A 13,193-nucleotide genomic window follows, 5' to 3' on the forward strand; every position below is an offset into this window, starting at 1 on the left:
ATTGTCCAGCAGACTTCTTCACAGAAGTACATAGACAATAAACTCGATGAAAAATGATTCTTTTCTATTACTGTTCCTTATCATAATCAATTGGATGCTATATTTGCAAGACTATTGTAATTGTTTAATTAACATAACCTTATCTTATAGACAAGAAAACTGAATCACCATTTAAAATCCTAAGTGATGCAACATGTGAATGGGAAGAATGCTGATAATAAAGTATTCTACTATGGCCCAAGATGAACCTTCAGTCAGAAGAAAAGATGGAGAGGAACTGATTATGAAAAACTGAACAGTACTCAAAGGCTAACTTTGTTTTTAACCCTTTACATTCTGGCATCCCAGATAACTACAGTGTTTTCCTAATATATGCAATCTCTTCTAAAGCTGATTTTCCTTATGCTTCATTGACAGCATAGAATATATAACAGAAAGGAACCTGAGAGGCAATCTAGTACAATTTACTTATTTCACAGAGGAGGAACCTGAAAAGTGAGGTAACTTGGCTAAGTTTACACATAAATTGAGTGAGCTACCAGCAAAAGCAGGACTAGAATCTGAGTATCCAAAATGTAATTCTCTAAATGGCACAACTTGAACTTTTAAAACACTGACCAATTCTTAAAAGCATCAAGGAAATACACACATAAGGGAGAATAGATATTATAGCAAATCCTATGGAAGTAACACATAAGCATGAGTTTCTTTTTCTTTAAAACAAGTTCAATTTAACAGGTAAGAGGAAAAAAATGTAAAGCCAACTGAACAAAGCATCTGTTCAGGACTACAAGCCTTAACCAGATGTCTAGTAGAGTAAGGACTGTACAGCCATAGCTTTCTTGTTGCAAAGTCCTGGGAAGCTAGTCAGAATGGAAAGCTGAATTACCATAGGAACACAGACTTCTGAATTTTTCCTTTTCTCATACAAACTTTACATGAGAACTACTAATAAGTATCACATTTCTTGGCTGGGAGAAAAATCTTTAGATGTTGATAACTTGGCATTATCCAAGGCTGGAAATGTGACAGCTTTCGGAGCCCTCCTACTGGGTGCATCTCTTTCTATAGAGAAAAGTAGGGAAAGGATTGGTACAAGATGAAAGGTTATACCACACAGGATTCTGATTCTATCCCAATCCCAACAAGGATTTTTTTAAATGTAATTTGTGACAGTTTTCTTAAAATATTAAAGAGACAATGTCATTTAGCCAAATCTGTTTACCCTCTCAAGTGGTCTTACTTTTACTTCTGTCTGTTCATTCAGATTCGTCATGATAATCACATCATCTTTCACAGGACTAAATAGAATCCTATTGTTCTGTCCACATAAGATCAATGGCATCCTATTCATCGTGAATAAAAAGTAGCAAAGGGTCCAAAAAAGACTAGTTTACACATAAGTGAAGGAGGGTGACAAACTAAGAGACCTGATTACGTGCTTAAGGAATTTGCCAGATAAAGAACTGAAAACAAAGGAGGTTCCCATCAGTTGAGGGGTGGAAGAACAAATTACAGTATATGAATTTAATGGATATTAATACTATTGTGCCATTCTAATATTATTACTTAATACTATTGTGCCCAATAATACTATTGTTCCCAATAAAAATTACAAAAGGGGGGAGGCGGCCAGCTGGGGCAGTGAGTAAGAGCACCAGCCCCAGAGTCGGGATGACCTGGTATCGAATCTGGGCTCAGATACTTAGCAGTACACCCAGAAATAACTGGCCGTGTAACCTTGAGCAAGTTACTTAACCCTAATTGCTTTAAAAAAAAAGAATTACAAAAAGGAAGGTTTCAATGAAATTGGGAAAGACTTGCATAAAGTGATACAAATTGAAGTGAATAGAATTAGGAGAAAAATCTATATAATCACAACAACCTTGTAAAAACAAACAACTTGAACTCTGATCAATGCAATGATGAATGATTATTTCAGCGAACTGATAATAAAGAATACTACTCATCTGCTGTCAGCAAAGTCATGGATTTAGAATGCAGAGTGCAAAACATTTTTTTTTGGTAATTGCCAATGAAGGGATTTGTTTTGCTTGACTGTGCATAGTAGTTATGAGAGTTTTGTTTTTATGTTTAAATGTTTGGGTAGGGGAGGTGGGAAAGAGATAAAATATGTTCTTCTGGGAAAAAAAAAATTAGAAAGGAAGTTGCCATAGAGATTTCTCTCTGAGTTAGGTGAAAGAGATGAAGTTGAAATTGGAGAGGAGATACATCTGAAACTGTATAAAGAAGCATTATCCATAAAGCAACCAAGGTGATCCACAGGATCTGGTGATAGAAGACCAACCAGAGTTCAAATCCTACTTCTCTTATTGGCAACCAATGTGATCTTGGGCAAGTGATTTAACCTCTTTAGATCTGAGTTTCCCCACTTGTAATATGAGAGGGTTCCCTTCTAGCTACAGATCTAGAACCCTTAGCCATAGCCATGATAATTATCAATGTATTTGTAATTTTTAAAAATAACTTTATGTGTATAATGCATTCGACAACTCTTCCACAGTCCTTGAGAGTGGTTTTCTTTTTTGTAGATTCAGGGTTCAAAGAATTCTGTCAGTTAGAAAACCCTATATTGGGGTTGCAGACAATGTTTTCCTGAACAGGGCTACTATGCTAATGGAACTTTATTTGATATTTTATACTCCTACACCAAATAAATATATATATATATATGTATAAAGTGGAAATTTAGAAAGGCAGAAGATAGCTACATCAGATTTCTCTAAATCATAAGAAACATGGACTTCAACATATCTTCATTTGGGCATAGGCAAAAGCTGTAGGTACTATGTAAAATAAATTAAATAATAAACATTTTAGAAATAAAAGTAATATATTTTAAGGAGATTATCATGAAACAACCCAAAATATTGGTCTAAACGTAAGCATTCCCTTGAGCAAACAACTTGAATCAATGCAATGATTAACTATGATTCAAGAGGACTGATGAGGAAGCAAATTACAAACTCATCCATGCATGTCCACTCAATGTAACACTTAGCCATATGCCACCACAAATTCACCACATGAAGTCCACCCAACATCGTAAGGACCATCTTCATGTTCTCCTGAGTGTTGATATATCAACGAAGTGTTCAGTCTGCTGAGAGTTGTCTTTCACCCTTTTCACATGATTGACCCATCCTTTTTTTTTTCTTCAGTCAAACTGTTCTCTAACAGCATCCTTCACAATGCTGCCCCTGCATAATTCTTCATTTACAAGTATTGCAGTCCTAATTTATATGGTGTCAAAGACTGCTTATACCCATAACTCATCTCTCCACTGATCTTTGCTCTGCAATATTCCTGGTCTTATAGTTATACTTGTTCACCAAAAGAATAATACTATTTAATAGATTTGTTTTGGGAAGAAGCTTAAGGTCATCAAAAGACCTGTCAAATTTCTCAAATTGAAGTGTGGTAAAGCCATTATTTTGACTATTATCCCCAACAGCTAATGAAAAAATAGCTTAAACATAAGCAGTTTACTTATGCTTAGGCTCATTCCTCTAAAACACAAAAGGGTTCCATGTATTTGGCCCTCTTGCACTGGAGAAGCTTTAAATACCTGATACTAAAAGAAAAAAATGCTACAAGATTGAAATTCAATTACCTAATTATTATTAAATTTGCTAGAAAGAATTAGAACCCCACATTTCTCTTATAATGATGAAGCTAAAATGGCAAAAGCTGGAAGTAATTTTAGAGTTGTCATTACGTTATCTATTCAACAATCTCTGGCACATCTCTGGTCATGAATTAATGTCTTGCTTAAGTATGCCTGCTCTCTTAGCAAGATGCCTGCTACCTTGAGCTGAATCCTACCTCGAGCAAATAAATTTGCAAACTTGAGGTTAAAAGAAGACTGCTTCTTTGTACCATTGGTGTCTAACTATTCATATATATTTCTATCTCATTGGGGGTTATTAATTTCAATAATAAAATACCATGTCGAAAAAACCTTTACTCACCCAAACTTTGTTGTGTTGCATGAAAATTCTATTTCCCAATCATTCATTCAGGCAACTGTTAAGATTGTCAAAGCAGTGAATTTATTCCTCTGAGGGCTACTTTGATTCACTAAGTTAAGCATTGTTGGGAATAAAAGATTTAAGGATTGCTTTTTTTTTCATTCTTCATATAATACACTTCTATTCTATGCACAGTTCACATAATGGGATAAAGATTATTCAGTTCTAGGTTCCTGTTTTGGTCCCTTCCAGATGTTAGAGATTAACTACTGAGCACACCTATGGGATGCCTATCACAGTTGAGGAATAGCTGAGCAAGTTATGATGTATAAAGAGAATGGAAGATTAATATGCTGCAAGAAATAGCAAAGGGGATGATTTCAAAGAAATCTGGGAAGACTTTTGTGAACTGATAGAGTGAAGTGAGCAAAACCAGAAGAAGAATTTATGTAACCACTATTCGAGAAGACTCTTGATAAAACATGCTGTCCACTTCCTGATAGATAAGGGACTGAGACACATGGGGAAGAGGAAGGGTAGGCGGGAGTGGTATGAAAAATGCAGACTCTTGTTTTGCTTGGCTATATGTTTTTGTAACCGAGGTTTGTTGGGGGGGTTTCTTTCTCAGTGGAAGGCAATTAGAATGGGGAGAAAGTAGATTTTTGCTGATTGAGCACACCTCTTTAGAATGCACTATAGTTCTACCTATAGATCTTAGTTGTCCACTCCAATCAACATATTGAATACTTATGAAGACAGTAACTCCGGAGTATAACTTTCATATCAATCCAACCAGATACAATGAATCTATAACTACTATTCCTGGATTTCAGACAACTGGTAACATAATGTAAACAGTACGCTTGAACTGAAGAAGAATGCTTGAACTAAAATCTGTAAGTCAGTATGATTGTATCACCATGTAAGTGGATACAGGCAAGTCACTGATCAATTCAGTTTAAAAGATCAGCCCCCCTTGCAGAATTTTTTATTTGTAACTGGTTGATTTGCTGTTCTAATGTAACCAATATACTCAATTTTAAACTTATCACAAAGAGTAAATACATTTTAGTCTTTAAATGACAATGCCATAACATGAGTTATCTACAAATTCAACTTACCAAACATTTAATACATTCCTACTCTGCACAAAGAACAGTACCATGTCAAGTACCAGGAGACACATATTTTTTTTTTAAAGTAGTTACATGACACATGGATTAAAAACAACAACTAAAGTAATTGTAATTCAAGGCTGAATTCCTAGGGACAATGAAAAGCTACTTAATCCGTTCAGGTCCTGCCCATCCCAGTAATTCTGAACCCACGGCTATCATTATTTAAACCCCATTCTCTGTCTCCAAATGATCCCTCTCTTATTCCTATCCCACTCTATTCAACCTTCCCCTGCAAAGTCCCACTCTAAAACTAACTTCCCTTTCCAGTGTGTTCTTTATAATGTCTGCTCCATCTGTAAAAGCTTACTTTCAAATTAAACCTCTTCCTTTCTCACTCTTTCTACCTTCTTGCACACACTATGACCTCACTCACTCCTGATAACACAGTTTCCCTGGATATTATTTAGAGCATTGGTTACACTTGTCACTCCCCTCTCTTACTGGTCATGGTGAGGGAGTTAGAACACTCCTTGCTCCCCATTACCATTTCCAAGCTCCCCCTTTTTACCTCCATCATTCAGTAACCTCTCTTCCTTTGAGCTTCATTTAAGCCATCTTTTATCACCCAATCAAGATTTTGGTAACTGTTATCTATTGAACTCCAGCTCTCCAGCTTCAACTCTCCTTCCTTCTTCAAAAAGTATTTGGCTCAGTCTCTCCTCTCCAACTCTTCCCTTGTACTAGGATACTTCAGTATACATAGCAATACTCCCAGTTCCTCAACTTACTTATTATGATCTATTCCTCCACCACACCTCAACTACATAAAGAAATTGGAATACCCATGATCTAGCCATCACCCTCAAACGTTCCACTTCCATGTTCACAAATTCTGGAATTCTTTTTTTCTGATCATAATCTATTTTTTTCCACCTCTCCCTCTGCTTTTCAGCCCCTAATCCTATTCTTCATCCTCATTATGACCTCCAATCACTCAAACCTTCTGTTCTTTCCAAGACTATCACTCAATTTACTGACTACACATGCTTCCCTTCTCATGTTAACATCAATTCAACTCTATACTGTACTCTACTCTCATTGCCTTGCTTCCTTATCTTATTCCTGGCCTTTCGCTGCCAAGACCTAGCCATGAATTACTTCCATCATTTGCTACCTATTCATGGGCTGCTAGATGAAGTTGCAGAAAATCACTAAACCATGTGGACTAGGTCCATTACAAGTATATGCTACATAATCTTAACTGGTCTTACCACAACAAAAAGCAGTTGTGACTTTTACACCTCCCTGATTAATTTGTTCACCACAGTGGCTTTTCCAATCCTTTTCCTCCCTTCTTAAATCTCATACAACTTCCCATTCCCCACACTGTATTTCACTGAAAAATCTAAGATCTCCCTTCTCACCAAGAACTCCCTTCTATCCCTTCCTCCACATTTTGTGTCAATCAGATGTATTTTGCTATTATCTCCTCCTTTACTTGAGTTTCACATGAAAAGATAATCCTTCTCATTGCCAAGACATACCCCTTTACACGAACAAGTGATATCATTTCATTTCATTTTCTCCAGCAGATAGTTCCCTCTATCAACCCCACTCCCTCACTAATCTTCAATCATTGCCTTTCTATTGGCTACTTCCTCACTTCCTACAAACATACCCAAATCTCTCCTATTCTCCATAAATCCTCACTTGATCAGTCCATGTCCACTCCATATTATCCTATATCTCCCCTCCCTTTTGTGACTAAATTCCTTGAGAAGGAAGTCTACAATAGGTGCCCCCATGTCCTTGATCCTGGAGAGAACAGGGAGCAATAAAAATTTAACTTCTCTCCTGAAGTTTCTGGCTTGCAACCACTTACTGACCTAAAATTCTCTCCAAAGTTACCAATAATCTCTTAGTTGACTAATCAAGTGGATTTTTATTAAACCTCCTTCTTGACCTCTCTGCAGCTTTTGATAATGCCAATCACCCTCTTCTCCTTGATAATCTCTTCTCTCTAAGTTTCTTTTTCTCTAAAATAATCTTTCTCTCTAAAATTTAATAAATTACTAAGTTTCTAAGACACTGTTCTTTCCTTGTCCTCCTCCTACACATCTGACCTCTCCTCAGTCTCCATTGTTGAATATTCATCTGGGTGAACCTTGAATGTTCCCTAAAACTCTATACTAGGCTCTCTTCTCTCCTCGCTCTATACTATTTCACTTGCTGATATCATCAGTTCCCATGGATTGAACGATTAACTCTCCACAGATGGTTTTCATATCTATTTATCCAACTCTAACGTCTTTCCCAACATCACCAGCTGCCTATGGGAAACCTCATTCCACACAAATCTTAAATTCAACATTTCCCAAAGTGGATTATCTTTCCCCAAAAACCATCCCCTCTTTCCAACTTCTCTATTATTGCCAGGGTTATTCCCATTCTCAATTACTTGGGCTTGTAACCTAGGTATCATCCTTGACTAGTCAGTCTCTCTCATCCCCTTTATCCACTCAGTTAAGTATTATTGATCCTACTTTTGTAATATCTTTTCTAAATGCCCTGTTCTCCTCTAACACAGCCACTAGCTTTCATTTAGCCTGATGGTTAGTCTTCTTGTCTTAATTCTCTCCCATTCCAGTCCATCTTCCACTCAGCTGTCAAAATAATCTTCCTAAAGCATAGATCTGAACTTGTTACCACCACCACCACTCCCCGATAAACTTCCATAGCTCCCTATCACCTCCAGGATAAAATAGAAAATCCCCTTTTGGTTTTTAAAACCTTTCACAACATACCCTCGACCTCCTTTTCCCATTTCCTTATACCTTAAACCCCTTCCCATATTCTAAGATACAATGATGTCATGTCACTGACCTCCCTGCTGTTTCCCACACAGGATATTCCATCTTCCTACTAGGAATATTTTCAATGACTGTGCCCTGAACCTGGAATTCTCTCCCTCCTCATCTCCATCTCTTTGCTTTCCTGACTTCTTTCAGGTCCTAAATCAAATCCCACCTTCTGCAATAAGATTTTCTCACTTTCCCTTAATGTTAGTGTGTTGTTCAATCATTTTCGATCATGTCCAACTCTTTGTGACCCTATTTGGGGCTTTCTTGGCAGAAACATTGGAGCAGTTTGCCAATTCCTTCTGCAGCTCATTTTACAGATAAAAAACTGAGACAAACAGGGCTAAGTGATCTGCTAGTTAAGTATCTGAGGCCAGATTTGAACTCAGAAGATGAGTCTTCCTGACTCCAGGCCTAGAGTTAGTTTTATTATTGTTCTATTTTGTTGTTCTATTCACTGAACCACCTAGCTGCTCAAATGCTAGTATCTTCCTGCTAAGATTGTCTCCAATTTATCCTACGTACATCACTTCTTACCTGACTGCACTTCTTTGAGATTTCTCTGACTGACTCGCGCACCATGCACTTAGTCAAGTACTGTCTCACCCTCTCCCACTCATTTCAGTTTCCTTTTGTGTGTTATCTTAACCCCCCCCCCATTTGATTGTAAGCTCCTTGAGAGCAGGGACTGTCTTTTTTTCTCATATTTGTATCCCCAATGTTTAGCACAGTACCTGGCACATAAGGTACTTAATGTTTGTTAATCGATTGATTATATCTTGTTTATATATAGTTGTTTGTATGTTGGGAGACCTAGAGCTCCTTGAGTGAAGGCACTGTATTTTTGCCTTTCTCTATATTCCTAGCTCTAAGCACAATAACCAGAACATAATAGGCACTTAATAAATGCTTGTTAATTTGGCTTGAATCTAACTGGCAGTTCTTAAATATTGACAAGTGAGATAAACAGCTGCAAATCCTTTTTGAAGTATCTTTAACAAGTGTTATTTATAGGTTGACCAAAAAAACAATGTTATACTTTTCTCAAAAATTTTATAAAATTCTCCATAGTCCCATTTGGCAAAGATAACAATGAGTTTTTATTTCCTTTAAACTTCATTTTAGCAAATTCCAATTTCAATGAGCCTGTTATTTCATTGGTGTGAGCATTTATATTCTCAGAGTACATCCTGACTTGCCCATCTGGAGTCATACAGCTAGTAAGCATCAGATGGAGGGATGCACATTTGCACCCATCTCCCTGTTGAGCAATAAAACAATGAAAAGATGAACATACAATATATGTGCTTCAATCTATTGCTCTTCGCCCTCCAAAAAAGTTAGTATGACAATTTAAAATATTTCAAGAATATAATCAAATATAATTGTGTTAAAATTTAATAAATTACTTGAAGTTGTGTTTCTTGAGCGACACTGACTCCTTGTCACACACTTGGTAGAATTTTTCAAATTCAACATTGGCTCAACTTTATTATAATTTTTTAGTTCTGCAAACACTAATATTTTGTAAGTTTTTGTAACACTATGAAAACGTTTAAGTATTTGTACTGATATGCACAGAAATATATGCAATGTTATGCACCACAAATTTTAGCCCTATTTACACTTCCTATGGTCTGTCTATCATTTTCTGAGGGTTAAACATGACAGAAAAAAATAGAGTGCAAGTCAAGAAAGATCAGCCCTAGTGCTCCGAGGTTGTGGCCCATTTCTCTGACTAAGCATTAAATAGTTATGCTCCATCTCCATCCAATTGTCAGTCTGTACAGAAATCAATTACATAAAATGATGCTAAAAACCCCTGGAGTGTAAGAAAAGTCAGGCCAACACCCTCCCATCCACTCCAGGTGGAGACAGAACAAACAACATGTGGAATCTGGATTATGGGTTCAGTTAAATTCAATCAATGTCTGAATATTTGTTTAATTCAATCAATGTCTGAATATTTGTTTCCTGAATGTTTGTTAAATATTTGCATGAGGGAATCAGGTTAATTGATGCATAAAAGTGGTCTGACTTCAAAGAGTGACTTTCAGTATAATTAGGAAAGTTGGTTATCAACTGGCAAAGCTCTATCTGGGAGTGAATTACTCCCTTCCACTGAATGGAAAAAAAAAAGAGATGAGCATGTATTTTGAAGAGTTTTTTTGCATGTGAAAATTGGAGATTTCCTCTGCAATAATGCTGTGATCAAATATTGATGGCACAAAGATGTGTTTTGGTACATATAGCTTACATGTTCAATTTTCTTATTAGAGATCATAGGGTTACAGGGGCCTAGATTTAGAGTAAAAGGGACCTTGAAATCTATCTAGTCCTACCTCCTCCTTCTACAAAGAGAAAACTTTCCTCTTTTTAAAAGAACTTTAAGAGCATCCCTTTTAAAATGAAGATTTTGGTGACTAGATCTTTTTTTTAAATGTTCTTAGGGGCAGCTAGGTGGCGCAGTGAGTAAAGCGCTAGCCCCAGAGTCAGGAGGACCTGAGTTCGGTTCCAGCCTCAGACACTTAACACCCACAAAAAAAAAAAAAATAGCTGTGTAACCTTGGGCAAGTTACTTAACCCCAATTGCCCTCCAAAAGGCCAAAAAAAAATTTTTTTTAATTAAAAAATAGGGGCGGCCAAATGGCTCAGCGAGTAAGAGCACCAGCTCCAGTGTCATGATGACCTGGGGATCAAATACAGGCTCAGATACTTAGCACCACACCCAGAAATAGCTGGCCATGTAACCTTGAGCAAGTTACTTGACCCCGATTGCTTTAAAAAAATAAATTAAAAAATTAAATGTTCTTAAATTTCTCTTCAGTCAAGGGATTTGGGAGAAGAATTGGTCTGTTCATTTGGAGGTGAATTTTAACTTCTTTGCATCTGGCCCAACAAGATATTTCATTGATATAGTCTGAAAAATTGGTTCTAGTCACAGAAAGGGAAGGTTTACAGTTATAATGGTTGAGTGGTATGTAATGAAGTTAGCCAAGCTGCCACCAAGGAGTCTGCCTGGCCCCTGCGTTGGTGCATGACTTCTGAATGACTAGTCAGCCCTGTGAGACTGACAGCTGTCATCTGTCAATGAATAGGTCATATGTCATTGAGGAAGTCGGCAGAAAAGCTTGCAATATTTCTGACTTGGGAAAAACTGAAGCCTGCTTAGGGGCACAGGCCAAATCCCTGGAAAGGAGCTTTAAAACAAGACAATTTGCCCTTCCCTTGAAGCAGAAATAGGGGAGGCCTACCCAAACTTTCACCTGAAAGATTTTAACAACTACTGTAACCTTCTCAAAAACCTTGGGTGCAATCAGAATAGTGTCAATAGTCTTAAACATAAGCAGAGGAGATGGTTGCTTATGTGATATGTATGAAGAAAGCTCCTTAAATATCTCCCCCCATTCTCAGATGCCATAATGCCTAAAATTTCACTAGCTAGATGTATAGTGGATAAAACACTAGACCTAAAGTCAGGAAGACTTGAGAAAAATCTGGCCTCAGACACTTACTTTATGACCATGGACAAGTCACTTAAGCCCTGTCTGCCTCAGTCTCTTCGTCTGTAAAATGGGGATAATAGCACAGAATTAAAGGAAATTATGTGTCTAAAGTGTTTTTGCAAACTTTAAAGCAATGTATAAATGCGATCATTATTGTTACTATTATTTGAGATTCATTTCTTTGGATTATGCATTGTCTCCTCTTAAAATACAAATATCTCTAGCTGGAGCACACCTTCAAAGCCAGGAATAATTTAATGCAGATTAGTTTATAGAATTGATTTCCACTATGGCAGAAGGTCTCTGGGGTAGCATGAGGCCACTCCTGAGTGGATGGGGGGAGGAAGGGTAGGGAAGCACAGAAAATGAAAGTTGGGAGTGTCAAGGATAGTCGTGACCTACCTTACAACTTCTCCTAGAGATAAAACTTATTAGAGTGTCTATGGCTCCTCCTTTTCTTCTTGACTATAAATGGTACATCCTTAAATCACATGAAATTCCTCATGCAAGGCTTTCCATGAGCACTGCAATGACACAGCCAATTTTCTTCACCCTGAGATGAAAAAGGTATTGAAGCTATTGGAGGCACTTATATCAGCAAGTCAGAGTGAAAGCAGCAGCAGTTGTGAAAGTCAGCCTTCCGCAAACCAGTTGGTACTGTCAGCATGACAGGCTCATGTGACTATTACATCACTATCTTGGCTCATTAGCTAGGTAAAGAGGCTGTACAGGGTTAATTCTTTCATTTATTCAATAAAAATGTGTCTTCCCTGCCCAGCTTGATTTTTTTCTTAAATTAAAGGGGCCACCCTTTGACTCACTTCTTAAAGAGGCCTATTCACTGAGTGGGCCTTACCTCACTCAAAGTGAGAACTTGAAAAGACCTTAGCTTAAAAAGATCCAAGGTCTCCCACTGTATCCTGAGCTATCTCCAGTTGTCCTAACCACTGGATCCAGATGTATCTGAAGGAGAAAGTGAGGCTGATGACTTTGCACAGTCCTCCCTCACTTAAATCAAAGTCAATTGCATGTTGTCTCATCATCTCCCTGATGTCAGGGTCTTCTTCGAGAATGAAGGACAAACCACACACACAAAAAAAAAAATGTGTTAGGCTTCTACTGTATGCAGAGCATTGTCCTAAGAACAGGAAAAGATTTTTTTTAAGTTTAGATAGAGTTTATTATTATTTTAATAGGAAAACTCAGAGACATAATAATGAGTGGAAATATCCCTAGACCTGAGGAGTTACTGTTGCATGAGACACTGGATAAGAGCTGAGGAATTGGTATATAACAGAACCATCTTCAGAGCTAAGAAATATACACATGCGCAGAAATATACAGAGACATGAATACATGGGTGTCTACACGTATGTAGGTATGTTTATGTACACATAAGTATAGGTGTAAACATATATGTGTATATACATATGTAGATGACCTTTATATAAGGCATGATCCCTTCTTTTATGGAACTTAATTATAACAATTTATAACAATAATTGCTAGCAGTTGTAAAGTGCTTTCAGTTCTACAAAGTGTTTTATGTGTATTATCATTTTTGATCCTCACAATAATTCTCTGAGGTAGATGTTATAACCTGCCCCATTTTATAAAGCAAGAAACTGAAGCTGAGGGGCTAGGTAATCTGCCTCATGCCGCACAGCTAGAAAGTATATGAGTCTCACTTCAAACTCAAGTCTTCCTGACTCCAGGTCC

General features: G+C 37.2%; 1 long non-coding RNA gene across 1 annotated transcript in view; it reads right to left on the reverse strand.

Moving 5' to 3' along the window:
- Positions 1-12,110, reverse strand: part of LOC138155282 (uncharacterized) — a 30,988-nt gene extending 18,878 nt beyond the window's left edge. The window contains exon 1 of the long non-coding RNA XR_011166791.1: positions 11,877-12,110. This is a non-coding gene — a long non-coding RNA (uncharacterized lncRNA). The remainder of the gene's footprint in view (positions 1-11,876) is intronic.
- Between the last annotated feature and the right edge of the window lie 1,083 nt (positions 12,111-13,193).

The sequence above is a fragment of the Petaurus breviceps genome, unplaced genomic scaffold, assembly GCF_028583685.1.
Source record: "Petaurus breviceps papuanus isolate PSGF00001 unplaced genomic scaffold, PetGlider_PUasm1.0 91133, whole genome shotgun sequence".
Classification (NCBI taxonomy): domain Eukaryota; kingdom Metazoa; phylum Chordata; class Mammalia; order Diprotodontia; family Petauridae; genus Petaurus; species Petaurus breviceps.